This window comes from Tamandua tetradactyla, chromosome 26 (genome assembly GCF_023851605.1).
Source record: "Tamandua tetradactyla isolate mTamTet1 chromosome 26, mTamTet1.pri, whole genome shotgun sequence".
Taxonomy (NCBI): Eukaryota; Metazoa; Chordata; class Mammalia; order Pilosa; family Myrmecophagidae; genus Tamandua; species Tamandua tetradactyla.
This window is the reverse complement of record NC_135352.1, coordinates 13,542,939-13,558,026: the sequence shown is the minus strand read 5'-3', so window position 1 is coordinate 13,558,026 and position 15,088 is coordinate 13,542,939. Positions and strand designations below refer to the sequence as shown.

At 37.5% G+C, this 15,088-nt stretch overlaps 1 protein-coding gene and 1 pseudogene across 3 annotated transcripts in view; both read left to right on the top strand.

Moving 5' to 3' along the window:
- The window catches only part of DCTN6 (dynactin subunit 6), a 53,080-nt gene that overhangs the window by 27,321 nt on the left and 10,671 nt on the right, over positions 1–15,088 (top strand). The gene's annotated exons all lie outside the window — the stretch shown is intronic.
- The window catches only part of LOC143669698 (small ribosomal subunit protein eS1 pseudogene), a 26,437-nt pseudogene extending 11,349 nt beyond the window's left edge, over positions 1–15,088 (top strand). Inside the window, exons 2-3 of the transcript XR_013168992.1 lie at positions 12,384–12,419; positions 12,876–15,088. The product of XR_013168992.1 is annotated as a small ribosomal subunit protein eS1 pseudogene (transcript). The remainder of the gene's footprint in view (positions 1–12,383; positions 12,420–12,875) is intronic.

Genomic DNA, 15,088 nt, shown 5'->3' with positions numbered 1-15,088 from the left:
GGTTTGTTTCCATCTTTGGCGATTGTGTATAATGCTGTTATGAACATTGGTGTGCAAATGTCTGTTTGTGTCTTTGCTTTCAGCTCTTCCACATCCTCTCCAACATTTGTAGTTTCCTGTTTGTTTAATAGTGGCCATTCTTATAGTTGTGAGGTGGTATCTCATTGTAGTCTTGATCTGCATTTCCCTTATCATCAGTGAAAATGAGCATCTCTTCATGTGCTTTTGAGCCATCTGTATTTGGTCTTCAGAAAAATGCATATTCAAATCTTTAGCCCATTTTACAATGGGATTGTTTGTTCTTTTGTTGTTGAGTTGTGTGATTTCTTTGTATATGCAGGAAATCAAACCTTTGTTCAATATGTGATTTCCAAGTATTTTCTCCCATTGAGTTGGCTACCTCATCACCTATGACAAAGTCTTCTTAAGTACAGAAGCATTTGATTTGGAGGAGTTCCCATTTATCTGTTTTTTCTTTGGTTGCTTGTGCTTTAAGTGTAAAGTTTAGGAAGGTACCTCCTATTACTAGGTCTTGAAGATGTTTCCCTACATTTTCTTCTAGAAGCTAGAAGAAAATGCTAGTTCTTATATTTTGGTGTTTGATCCACTTTGAGTTAATTTTTATGTAGGGTGTAAGTTAGGGGCCCTCTTTCATTCTTTTGGCTGTTGATATCCAGTTCTTCCATGCCCAATTATTGAAAAGACTATTTTGTTCCAGTTCAGAGGATTTGGGGGCCTTGTCAAAAATCAGTTGACCATAGCTTTGGTGGTATATTCCTTCACTCTTAATTCGATTCTGTTGGTCAATGCTTCTATCTTTGTGTCAGTACCCTGCTGCTTTGACCACTGTGGCTTTGTAATAGGTTTTAAAGTCAGGGAGTGTTAATCCTCCCATTTTGTTCTTCTTTTTTAGGATGCTTTTAGCTATTTGGAGTCTCTTTCCCTTCCAGATGAATTTGGTAGTTAGCTTTTCCAAATCTTCAAAGTAGTTTTTTGGAATTTTGATTGGTACTGTGTTGAATCTGTAGATCAGTTTGGGGAGAATTGACATCTTAACTATATTTAGCCTTCCTGTCCATGAGCAGGGAGTGTCTTTCCACCTATTTAGATCTCCTTTGATTTCTTTTAGCAATATTATGTACTTTTCTGTGTACAATTCCTTTACCTCCCTAGTTAAGTTCATTCCTAAGTACTTGATTCTTTTAGTTGTTTTTTGAATGGACGTTTTTCCTTAACTGACTCCTCAGCTAGGTCATTGCTTGTGTATCGAAATGTTACTGACTTTTGCACATTAATTTTATATCCCACCACCTTGCTGAATTTGTTTATTAGCTCAAGTAACTTTGCTGTAGAGTTCTTAGGATCTTCCAAGTATAGTGTCATATCATTGGCAAATAATGAGTTTTACTTCTTCCTTTTTAATTTGGATGCCTTTATTTCTTTGTCCTGCCTAGTTCCTCTAGCTAGAACTTCTAGCACAATGTTGAATACTAGTGGTGACAGTGGGCATTCTTGTTTTGTACATGATCTTAGGGGGAAAGCTTTCAGTCTCTGTTCATTGCATAGGACACTGGCTATTGGTTTTTCATATATTCCCTTTATCATATTGAGGTAGTTATCTTTGATGCCTATCTTTTGGAATGTTTTTATCAGAAAAGGATGGTGAATTTTGTTGAATGCTTTTTCAGCATCAATTGAGATGATCATGTGATTTTTCCCTTTTGATTTGTTAATGTACTGTATTAACATTAATTAATTTTCTTGTGTTGAACCATCCTTGCATTCCTGCTATAAACCCTACATGGTCATGGTGTATAATTTTTTTAATGTGCTGTTGGATTCGATTTGCTAATATTTTATTGAGAATTTTTGCATCTATGTTCATTAGGGAGATTGGCCTGTAGTTTTCCTTTCTTATAGCATCTTTACCTGGTTTTGGTATTAGAATGATTCCTTGAGTAGGACGTGAGATTTTATAGGATTGTCCAGAATAGTATTAGCTTCATAAAATGAGTTAGGTAAAGTTCCTTTTTCCTCAATTTCCTCAGTGCTGTGATTTGTTTCAGAGCAGATATAGGTGGAGGTTAGGGATGTGATGCTGATGCTTGTGAATGTGGGCATCTAACAGCCCACATTCACTGTAACTGTGTGGGTGCACCAGTCTTGGGGGTGAAACCCTGGTGTGCACTGGTCTAACCCTGGTGTGCATGGGGCCCTTTGTGTGCATGTGTAGAGGTGTCAGCAGGTCAGCGTTATGCCTTCATGGATTGGGGGCAGATGTGACCCAGCTGCACAGGTCAACACTTTCTCAGAGCTGGAAGTGAGGCTGAGGGATGTGTGCATGCACAGTTCTAGGACTGCTGTAAAGTTTAGTTCCCAGAGCTGAATGACATGATTAGGAACCCATGTGCATGTGTGGGCTTGGGAGTGCTATAAATGGATGTGGATGTGCAGAGCTCAGAGGGAGTGGAGTACGGTTATGTGACACTATGGGCAGGGGGGTGGGGGTAGCCTACGTATGGAGGTGCTGCCCGTAGCCTTTATGCACTGGCAACAGCCTGTGGGAAAAGGCAAGGGGAGGTAGAGCTCGAGAGGGGTGCAGGAGAGGTGGGTTAGGCTGCACTTGGGGTGGGAGTGTGAGGCAGGTGCATGCAGTGGGGGCTGGTGGAGTGGGGCCACCTGGAGCGTGGGGAATGTGAGTGGGTGACAGGGTTCAAGTGCCTGGGGTGTGGGGTGAGTCACACCAGTCATGGAGCTGTGCTGGTGAGGGTAACGCATCCAAGGAACACAGCCTGGCTTACTTCCTAGTCCCCGCTCCCGTCCATGCCTATAGGTATTCTAAGCTTCTCCATTACCTACATAAGCTTCACAAGAATAAGCCTCATGATCGAGGGCATGGCTTATTGATTTGGGTATCCCTAAAGTTTGACACAGTATCAGGGGGTTCTGTGATGGTAAGGTTTAATAGTTCCATATTCTTTCTCCCCTCCCTCAGGGGACTTTGCCAATACTTTTTGATTATCTGCTTAATATACTCTAGGATGTTTCCAGGCATTACAGTAATCTATACAGGATCAAAGGACCTCTTTCTCATTCTGTGCTTTCCATGTTTCAGTTGTTCATATGAGCTGTACAGATAGGTTGAATTAGATTATGCACTACAGAAATTTCAGTACCAGATCACATAAACCTTTCTTCTATTGGTCTCAAAGAGTATGTGTGGTTGGTGTATAACTTTTAAATGTACTGTTGGATTTGATTTGTATGTATTTTTTTTTTTTTTGAGAATTTTGCATCTATCTTCATTAGAGTAATTTTCTTTTCTTGTAGTATCTTTATCTGGCTTTGGTCTGAGGGTGATACTGGCCTCCTACATAAGGTAGGTAGTGTTCCCTCCTCTTCAGTTTTTTTGAAGAGTTTGAGCCAGATTGGTATTAATTCTTGGAATGATTGGAAGAATTCACCTGTGAAACATTTGCTCTTGGGCTTTTCCCTGTTTGGAGGTATTTGATGACTCAGTTTCTATACTTCTAATTGCTCTGTTGAGGTCTTCGTTTCTTCTAGGGTCAGTGTAGGTTGTTCATGTGTTTCTAAGAATTTGTCCATTTCATCGAAGTTACTTAATTTGTTGGCATACAGTTGTTCATCATATCCTCTTATGATCCTTTTTATTTCTGTAAGTTTAGTAGTAATGCCCCCCTTCTCACTTCTGATTTTATTTATTTGCATCTTCTCTCTTTTGGTTTGTCAGTCTAGCTAAGGGTTTGTCAATTTTATTGATCTTCTCAAAGAACCACCTTTTGGTTTTGTTAATTATTGTTTTATTTAATGTTTTTTTTGTTGTTGTTGTTGTAAAATATAACATATATACAAAGCAAAGAAAGAAAAAGCAATAATTTTCTAAGCACACTTCAACAAGTAGTTACAGAACAGATCCCAGAGTTTGTCATGAGATACCATTCCACAATCTCAAATTTTTCCTTTTAGTTGCTTCAAAACACTGGAGGCTAGAAGGAATATTAATATACTAATTCAGCAGTCATACTTGCTTGTTAAATCCTATTTTCTCTGTTATACATCCTCTTTCTCTTCTGATCCCTCTCCTAATCTATAGGGATCTCTTGGCAATGCCCATTCTAATTTTTCATGTTGAGAAGGGGTGTTGACACTAAAAGCTAGGGGCATAATCAGTTGATAATCTTGGAGAGATTGGTTCCTCTAGGTTTCAGGATTTATCTGACCTGGGAACCCTCCAGGAATTATAGGTTCCAGGAAAGAAACTTAGCGCATGAGTCATTTTCTCAGTTCGAGCCCTAGGTGTTCTTAAGAGTCAACAGGAGTGATGTTGGTTGGGGTTTAGCAAACCATGGCAATTAGCACTATCTAACTGAAGATTTCATAAGGGTAGCCTCCAGAATAGTCTCTTGACTCTTGTTTTATTCTCACTTTTTCATTTATTTCTGCTCTATTCTTTGTTATCTCTTTCCTTCTGCTTGCTTTGGGGTTAATTTGTGGTTCTTTTTCTAGTTTCTCCAAGTGTGCAATTAGGTCTTTGATTTTAGCTCTTTCTTCTCTTTAAATATAAACATTTAGATTTCCCTCTCAGCACTATCTTTACTGCATCTCAAAAATTTTGATACGTTGTGTTCTTGTTTTCATTCGTCTCAAGATATTTACTGATATTCCTAGGAATTTCTTCTTTGACTCACAGATAAGACAATGTTATTTAAGTTCCTTATATTTGTGGATTTTCCAGTTCTCTGTCTGTTACTGATTTCCAGCTTCATTCCATTATGGATAGAGAAGATGCTTTGTTTGATTTCAATCTTTCTTAAATTTATTGCTCCTTGTTTTGTGATGCAACATGTATTCATCCTGGAGAATGATTTATGTGAATGTAAAAGAACAAACATCTGCTGTTTGGGGGTACAATGTTCTGTATTTGTCTGTTAGGTCTAGTTTGTTTGTCATATTGTTCAAGTTCTCTATTTCCTTATTGACCCTCTGTCTAGGTGTTCTGTTTTTGATGGAATTGGTGTATTGAAGCCTCCATCTGTTATTGTAGAAGTGTCTGTTTCCTCCTTCAGTTTTCCCAGTGTTTGCGTTATATATTTTGGGACACCCTGGTTATGTGCATAAATATTTATGGTGGTTATTTCTTCTTGGTGGATTGCCGCTTTTATTACTATATATTGTCCTTCTTGGTCTCTTAAAACAGCCTTTGACTGTTTTGTTTCATATTAGTATAGCTACCCCAGCTCTTTTTTGGTTACTGTTTTCATGGATATCTTTTTTCCATCCTTTCATTTTCAACTTGTTTGTGTCTTTGGTTCTAAGGTGAGCCTCTTGTAAACAACATATAGTTAAATCATGCCTTTTTATCCATTCCTCTAATCTGTGTCTTTTGATTGGGAAGTTTAATCTATTAACATTGAATGTTATTACTATAAAGACAGTAAGTACTTACTTCACCATTTTGTCTTTTGAGTTTTATGTGCCATGCCTTTTATTTTTTCACTCTTTTTTCCTTTATTGCAACCTCCTTTTCTGTGTATTTGATCTTTTGTGATGTATCTGACTGATCCCTTCCTCATTTCTATTTCTATATATTTTTAAAGTACTGTCTTTGGGGTTATCCTGGGTTTTATTACATAATTTACATCTGTAATCTACCTATTTGAAAAGATACCAGCTTAACTTCAAGAGCATATACATGATCTGTTTCCATATCCCTCTGCTTCCCCACTTTTTATTGTTTTTGTCCCACTTTTGCACTTTATATTTTGCACATCCGTTATCAGGAAATATGGCTTTTTCCTGTTCAATTGTATTCTGATTCTTATTTTTTTTTGAAGGGAGCAATAAACATTTTAATAATAATAGTAGGAGACTTCAATACACCACTCTCCTGCATAGACAGAATAACCAGAGGATCAATAAGGAAACAGAGAATCTAAACAATTTGATAAATGAACTAGACCTAGCATACTTATATGGGTTGTTGTGCCCTAAAACACATGGATACACATTTTTCTCCAGCGCTCATGGAATACCCCCCAGGACAGATCGCATGCTGGGGCACAAAACAGGTCTTTATAAATTTAGACACACTTTCTCTGATCACAATGGGATGAAGCTGGGAATCAATAACCACAAAAGGATGGTAACTTATAGAAAAAATACAGAGATTATTTTAAATAACACACTTTTTTTTTCAAGTATCCAAATTATTTTTAATTCTCGAATATTATTTATGTAAAAACACAGAAGCAACAAGTCATTTGGTGTATGGTGGTTTCCTTGGTTTAAAATTATTTTTTTAAGTCAGATCAACAGAACTTTACTGCAATGTTATTACAATTATTTGGCCAGACAATAAATTATGCCTGTTCTAGGCTTTGCAACTATATGATTGACATAATCCTATACTTATGTTTTTAAAACTTTAATCCTCTGACTTTTGTACCTCTTTTTTTTTAACATTTGTTCCCCCTATTATATATTTTTATTCCGTTTGTTTTACTCATCTGTTGATAAGGTAGATAAAAGGAGCATCAGACACAAGGTTTTCACAATCACACAGTCACATTGTGAAAGCTATATCATTATACAATCATCTTCAAGAAACATGGCTGCTGGAACACAGCTCTATATTTTCAGGCAGTTCCCTCCAGCCTCTCCATTACATTTTTTTTTTTAATACCAAAAAACACCAAATGAAAACATTCTTAACTTTGGATCATTCCATTCTACATATATAATCAGTAATTCACAATATCGTCACATAGTTGCATATTCATCATGATCATTTCTTGGAGCATTTGCATGTATTCAGAAAAAGAAAACAGAAAAAAATTCATACATACCATACCCCTTACCCTTTCCTTTCATTGATCACTAGCATTTCAGTCTAAATTTATTTTAACATTTGTTCCCCCTATTATTTATTTTTATTGCATATGTTTTACTCATCTGTTGATAAGGTAGATAAAAGGAACATCAGACACAGGGTTTTCACAATCATACAGTCACATTATGAAAGCTATATCATTATTCAATCATCCTCAAGAAACATGGCTACTGGAACACAGCTCTACATTTTCAGGCAGTTCCCTCCAACCTCTCCATTATATCTTGACTAACAAGGTGATATCTATCTAATGCATAAGAATAACCTCCAGGATAACCTCTCAACTCTGTGTGGAATCTCTCAGCCATTGACACTTTATTTTGTCTCATTTCACTGTTCCTCCTTTTGGTGGAGAAGGTTTTCTCAATCCCTCTCAGCTCATTCTGGGGGTTTTCTCTATCCCTTGATGCTGAGTCTCAGCTCATTCCAGGATTTCTGTCCCACGTTGCCAGGAAGGTCCACACACCTGGGAGTCACGTCCCACGTAGACAGGGGGAAGGTGGTGAGTTTCCTTGTTGTGTTGGCTGGAGAGAGAGAGAGAGGCCACATCTGAGCAACAAAAGAGGTTCTCTTGGGGGTGACTCTTAGGCCTAATTTTAAGTAGGCTTGACTTATCCTTTGTGGGATTAAGTTTCATATGACTAAACCCCAAGACTGGGGGCTCAGCCTACAGCTTTGGTTGTCCACACTGCTTGTGAAAATATCGAGAATTCAACTTGGAGAAGTTGAATTTTCCCCCTTTCTCCACATTCCCCCAAGGGGACTTTGCAAATACTTTTTTATTCACTATTCAAATCACTCTGGACAAACCAACAAAATCTTATGCCCTACTCAAGGTTCCACATACTTATGGTGTTCAATTAAGCTGTCAACATAAGTAATATTAGGAAATGCACTAGTCAAAATATAAATTTTGTACCAAATAAACATTTTTTGCTTTAGTCTCACACAAAAGTTAAAATTTTAAAATACTAATTACGATCTATTTTCAACACCCTGCAGTAATGACATTCCTATGTTCTTCCTCATGCAAAAACATTTTTTAATTGGTACATTTAGTCACTATCATTATACACTCTAGGCATTCCTAGATTATATCATCTCAGTCTTTATTGTCTATCTCTGGTTCTTATTTTAATCAAAGAATAGACTTGTGTATTGAGGATGCAGTACTATTGGGTTTTGTTACTACCCTTTTATTACCCTTACTGATAATCTCCATTTCTTCATACTACTCCTGTCCTTTCCTTTCAACCTGCAGAACTCCCTTTAGTATTTCTTGTAGGGTGGGTCTTTTGTTGACAGATTCTCTCAGTTTCTGTTTATCTGTGAATACTCTTTTTTTTTAAAGTTGTTTTATTGATGACAGAAACAGTGTATAATTACAGATTTGATGAGGAACCTGCAAACAATGAAGAATGAATCTTTTACCAGCACAATGCATTTATTCCTGGTCCTTCAGACTTAGCAGTCTAGAATTCTTTTGCACCAGATGGCTCATGTATAACAAAGTCATTTTAGAATATTTAATTGTGCTTCTACAAAACCTTCAAAGAAAAGTAAGGTAGTTTCCTTTACTTTACCCACTATATATTCTACATTTGCATTATGACACTTTTAGTGAGCTTAAATCCTTTTAATATAATCTTTAATTCAAACAATTTTTCATGAAAGCCAAGCCTCATTTAGAAAATGTCCATTTCTTTCAATCCAATTTTTCTGAAAGAAAAGTTTAAGAATCATAACACAACTAGAGAAATTTAAGAGTCGCAACAGTTGGGTTTTACTATTACAATGTTAATTGCAATGAGATTCATGTATAAGAGAATAGATTCCCAAAATTCCATAGTTGAGCTAATATTCTGCTGTTCCTGTCTAAAAACAATTTCCTCAAGCTACATATTTTCCCTTAGCCCCCATATCAAGTAAGCACAAATTCTTCAAACAGTGAGTCAGGCTCCATGTATTAGCTAACTGGGTGACTTGTATGATCATTTGTTCTTGAAAAATCACAAGGAAAATATCTGCCGAAATTACACATGCATACAGAGTAAGTCCTGATTAAAAATCCACTTACAACCATACTTTTGAGAAAAATCCTAAACTCTTCAAAAACTTATCAGTGAAGGAGAAATTGAGGTAGATGTTTGCCTGCTTCCCTCATTTTTTGAAGTACAGTTTTGCTGGATAAAGAATTTTGGGCTGGCACTTTTTCTCTTTCAGTAACTTAGATATATCACACTGCTGTCTTCCTGCTCCATGGTTTCCTTTGAGAAATTGGCACTTAGTCTTATTGAGGATCCCTTGTATGTGACAAATCGCTTTTTTCAGAATTCTCTTTTTATTTTTGGCATTTGACATTCTGATTGGTATGTGTCTTGGAGTCGTTCTATTGGGATTTATTGTGTTTGGAGTGTGAGCACTTCTTGGACATGTATATTTTTGTCTTTCATAACAGTTGGGGAACTTTGGGCCATTATTTATTTCCCCAAATATTCCTTCTGCTCCTTTTTTCCCTTTTCTTTTCCTCCTGGGACACCCATGATGCATATGTTTGTGAGCTCTGTGCTGTCACTCAAATCCTTGAGACATTGCTCAATTTTTTATCTTCTTTTTTTCTATTTGTTCTTCTGTCTGTAAGATTTTGATTATCCTTTCTTCTGATTTGCTGGATCTTTCTTCTGCCTGTTCAAATCTGCCATTATATGCCTCTAGTGTATTTTTAATCTCTACTATTGTCCCTTTCATCCCCATAATTTCTGTTATGTTTTATTTTTCTACTTTCAAATTCTTTTGTCCACACATTATCTTCTTAATAATCTTCATCTCTTTATGCATATTATTCTTCATCTTCTTGAATTGATTCAGGACATTTGTTTGAACGTCTTTGATTTGTTCCAGCTCCTGAGTCTCCTCTGAGGTTTTAATTTGTTCCCTTAACTGAGGCATATCTTCCTGTTTCTTAATTTGGCTTGTGATTTTTTTTTTGCTGATCTCTAGGCATCTGATTCTCTTGTTAAATTAACTTTGAAGGTCTGTTTCTCTTGTTTAGGATTTTATTGTTTATTGGCTTTTTGTTGAGGCTCTTCTTTGGCACCTAGTCCAATTTACTCTGGATCTTTAGAATAGTCCATGATTAACTGTTCAGATTTTCTCAGATCTTCTGACTCTGATGTAGATATATGGTGCATTTTTAAGATTGTACTCTTTCTGCAATTGTTTCACCTCCAGGAGAAAGCCACCTTTATTCTCTTCCTTCTCTGGGAATCTTAATCTGTTCTGTTTGTTTTTGTGCAGAACTTTCTCCTGAGCTGTGATTTGTTTAAATTCTCTCTCTTACTCAGTGCCGCATTTTCCTTACACTTCGCAGTTCTGGGACCTATCCTGTTTTACCCTTTGTGAGACTTCAGTTTCTTCCCCATTAGTGTATCCCACTCCAAGGAGCCAGATGGGGTCAGTCCAGAAAGGTGGGTCACTTCAGAAAAGTCCGTTTTGCCTGTAGGTGGTCCAGCTGACTGAAACTGGATTGGTCACAGGAGTACAACAGTTTTTACTAGCTTTTCTATGGCAGTCTCTCACTCTCTTTTTCTTTTTTTCCCTTTGTAAAGGGCCCCTCTGTATTCAGCACTTCTTGGCAGATTGTGGCCTGCCCTGAGTCTCTGCAGACTAGGTCCCTGCCTGGCCTGATATGTATGGAGTTCTAACTCACTGCTGTGATTTGGTCTGCCGTCTCTGTCTGCAATGAGATGGACCCAGGGCCATGCTGCCTCTGTGTAGTTCCCGAGCCTTGCAGGACCAAGTTGGAGGGTGGCAGGGGACAGGAACTGATGGCAGTCCAGGGTGGACTACTACCTGAGATTTTTGTTTCTTTGATTCAGTGTTGTGGAGCCTTCCATGCTCCAGAATTCAAAGCAGGTGGAATTTGTTCTTTTATTCTCTAAATCTCTGGGGAGGCTTTCTCAGGGGATGTTTATGTTGCCATGTTGATCATGTCAGCTGTCCTCTGTCATTTTTTTTTTAAGGGAAGAGTGAAAATATCAGTTGTTTTCACAGTTAAGGGGAGCATGGGATAGTTCAGTGGTAGAATTCTCACCTGCCATATGGGAGACCTGGGCTGGATTCCTGGTTCATTTACCCTTCCCCTCCCCCCCCCAAAAAAAAAATTGTACACAAAATTCCCTATGATATACAAATCACATATCTATCTATATCTGTGTGTATGTAAAGATATAGGAATATCTGTGTGTATGTAAAGATATAGGAATATATATATATGTCGGGGCGCATAAAAAAGTTACACGTTAGAGGAATTTTGAAAGAAATACATAGGTTCTAGTAGTACCTCTTTTGCTGATTCATCCTCAGGTATCTTCTTATCAAAAGCTACAGCTTGAGGGCCAGCAGAGCAGAGCTTTGGGCTGCTTACCTTGCAGTTGTAAAAGATGCACTTTTTATCTGAGCCATCATGATCTCTTCCTCCTGCCTAAGATTTTAAAAGCTAGTTGTAGAATATACCTTAATTTTTTTACTGCCTACAATAATGTGTGGAATCTCACCCCCCACACCCCCCATTAAAAGGCATTATCACCTTGATACTTGAATAGAAGGGTAAAGCAGTCTCTTTTGTAATGTTTCTCGAACTGGAATGAGTTATTTTGCATATTACAATCAAGTTTTTTTGTTAGCTCTTAGTGGCAGATAATGATACCTTCCACTTTTAGGAACTACTGGCCAAATCCCATGATTTCCCTTTTCAAACATTATTTGATATAATCCATACTTCAGCCAGTAGTGAGGTAGGTTGTTTTAGATTTCATCTTTGTACATATAGATGAGAAACCTGAGGCTTTTTAGTAATTAAGCACATATCCTTTAAGTGACCAAGCCCAGAGTCTTGACTTTCTAGACAAAGGGTGGGATGCCTGATAGTAGGGTTTAATTACAAACAATCTCAAATAGAAAGAGTGTGCTCCTTTAATCACAGAACATTTTGAAGCAAAATGTAAACCTAGTATTGTACAAACTACAGATTTAAATTGGTTCACACAACTGGAAGAAATTTATTTCAAAGGAATCTAATGTTCATTTCAGCGTTGTTTAGCACCTGTCCCCTGAAAGCCGTAACACCTAAGTGCCCATTATTAAGGGATCAGTTAAATAAATTATGGTGTACTGATACAATGTGGAATACCATTCAAACATTAAAAAGATCTTAAAAGATTATTGTATCTAGATGTACTTAACATGGAAAATTTATCATGACCCAGTAGGGGAAGGTACTGTTCTTGTTTTTTTAAAAGTATCTGCATATTTTTTTTCCTTCAAAAAATATGAAAGAATATGTATTTATTCATGGGGGGTGGGGCATACATGATCCAGAAATCGAACCCGGGTTTTCTGCTTGGAAGGTGAGCATTCTACCACTGAACCACCGTGCACCCTGTATTCATTCTTTTATTTTTTGCATGGGCAGACACCGGGACTCGAACCCGGGTCTCCAGCATAGCAGGTGAGAACTCCACCACTGAGCCACCATGGCCTGCCCCCTGTATTCAGAATACATTTTTAAACTTGTTTTAATGAGATAATTTACATACAGTGATATTTACAGATCTTAAGTATACAGTAATACTTAAGTCTGGAATAATATACCCCAATGTTTTAAATAGTTATCTCTAGTTAATGGGATTAGCATGAGGGGAGGGTCTTCTCTTTTTTCTTTGTTTGAATTTTCTGTAATGAACACGTACTACTTTTATGAACTATATAAAAAGGCACCTCACGGTCAACTTAAGAAACTTCCCAATAATTTGGGAATAGAGATCCCTTCAACCCCATCTTTTATTCTGAAATATTCTATCCTGAATAGGATAATTTGCTGGGAAATTTTATTTAGCAGTTGAGAATTTGTGGAGCCAGAGGTGACTGAGAAATAACAAGGCTATTCTCACATTTTTTTTTCCAGACTGTTCATCCTTTGACTGTCATTTGACTGTTCAGCACATTTTGGGCCACCACTTTCTTTATCATTCCCCAGCTTTTCATTGTTTGGAAAAAGAATAAGCTGCACCAAGGTTTTTTCCAAATCTCTGGGCACCAGGAACAACTCCTTATTTATTTTAACATATTTGTGAGTGAATGTATTAAGTATTCCAAGTTTTTAAGATAAAAAGCTAACACAGGCAAAAATGCATGTATTTATTTTCATTTTGTTATAATACATAGCACTGCATTGTGCCTGTCACAAGCAGATACTGATTAGTGAATTATATTCACAATTTATACGGACAGTGTCATCTTCCGGTCCTCCCCCTCCCTCCCACCTTCCCTTGGCACTTCTGCCCATTCCTTCTTACTTCTGAAATCAATTGTCTCTTGTTCATTTGTTTGCCAATAAAAATAGCCTTGATTTTTGGGGACGGACGGACGCAGGGGTTGGAGGAAGAGGCTACCAGGAGGGTATGTTTTCTCAACAGTGATTTCAGGACTGACAAGATACTAGGCCTGTGGGTGAATAAAGGTCAGGGGAACACAGAGTCTGTGTCCTAGTTAGGCAGTGCTGTGCTTCTTCCACCCTGACCATAGAATGGATGTTATGAAATCTCTTCCTGCTCCCATAGATTTGAGACTGGAGTCAGGTCTCCCTTTGTCAGAGCCTTAGGATTCCAGTAATCACATCTGGCCCCTTCCACTACCTCCTTTAACGTTTCCAATTTTTAACTGGTTAAAATAATATCTTAGGCCTTTTTGGTGGTTGACAAGAACAGGTGCCTTACAAAAGGTAGCAAAAAAGGAGCCCAGTAGAAAGTGGTTCACTCATTTTCTAAGAAAGGTTGATATGATGTGAAAGCACCAGCAATGTTTAATGTAAGAAATATAGGGAAAACACTAGTTATAAGGACTCAAGGAACCAAATTTGCATCTGATGGCCTTAAGGGTCATGTTTTTGAAGTGAGGTTTGCTCATCTGCAGAATGATGAAATTGCATTTAGAAAATTCAAGCTAATTACTAAAGATGTGCAGGGCAAAAACTGCCTAACCAACTTCCATGGCATGGATCTTACCTGTGATAGAATGTGTTCCATGGTCAAAAGATGGCAAACCATGATTGAAACTCATGTTGATGTCAGAACTACCAATGATTATTTGCTTCCTCTGTTCTGTGTTGGTTTTACTAAAACATGCAACAATCAGATTCAGAAGACCTGTTATGCCCAGCGCCAACAAGTCCACCAAATCTGGAAGATGATGGAAATCATGACCTGAGAGGTGCAGACAAAAGACTTGAAAGAAGTAATCAATAAGTTGATTCCAGACAGCATTGGTGAAGACATAGAACAGGCTTGCCAGTCTTTCTATCCTCTCCATGATGTATTTATTAGAAAAGAAAAAATGCTGAAGAAGCTCTGAATTGAGAAAACTCATGGAGCTTCACGGTGACAGTAGTAGTTCTAGAAAAGCAACTAGAGATGAGATAGATAGGTGCTAAAGTGGAATGAGCTGATAGAAATGAGCCACCAGTCCAAGAATCTGTTTAAAATTCAGACTTCTAAAAGTAACAAATAAAAAGTCTTATTAGTGAAAACAAAACAAAATATATCATCGACCATGCTTGCAGTAGGGATGTTAGCAAAGTGACAAAGCTAAGGTTAGAGTCCATATTTCCTGAGTCCTATCTGCTCGTATTTTCTTTAATCACTTAATAAAGCACTAATCCTGTGGTATACTAGCATAAGAAAGTACTTCATTGTAAGCAAAAAGAGCTTTACATTTATGAGGCAAAGGAAGGAGGGGCAATAATTTTTATTGCCAACTCTGTGCCAGATACTATGTCTACAAAACTGATTTCATCTAATCCTTACATGACCCCTGTGAGGCTGGTATTATCATCACCCCATTTCACAGCTGAGATAAGAGACTCTGAAATGGAGGGGAGCTAGAGTTGTTTGACTCCCAAACCTTGCTCTTTCCACTCTTCTTGGCACAAGGTTTGGCACCAACTACTAACAATAACGGCAGACAAACTAATATATTTGTAGGTTCCCTAGTATGGGTACATATTTAGAAATATTTAGAAAATGTACATATTTAGAAAATGTTCCTCCCAACATCTTAACTCACCCTCAGTCATCTCCCACCTAAACAGAGCCTTTACCCATATGTCTTCTCACAATATTT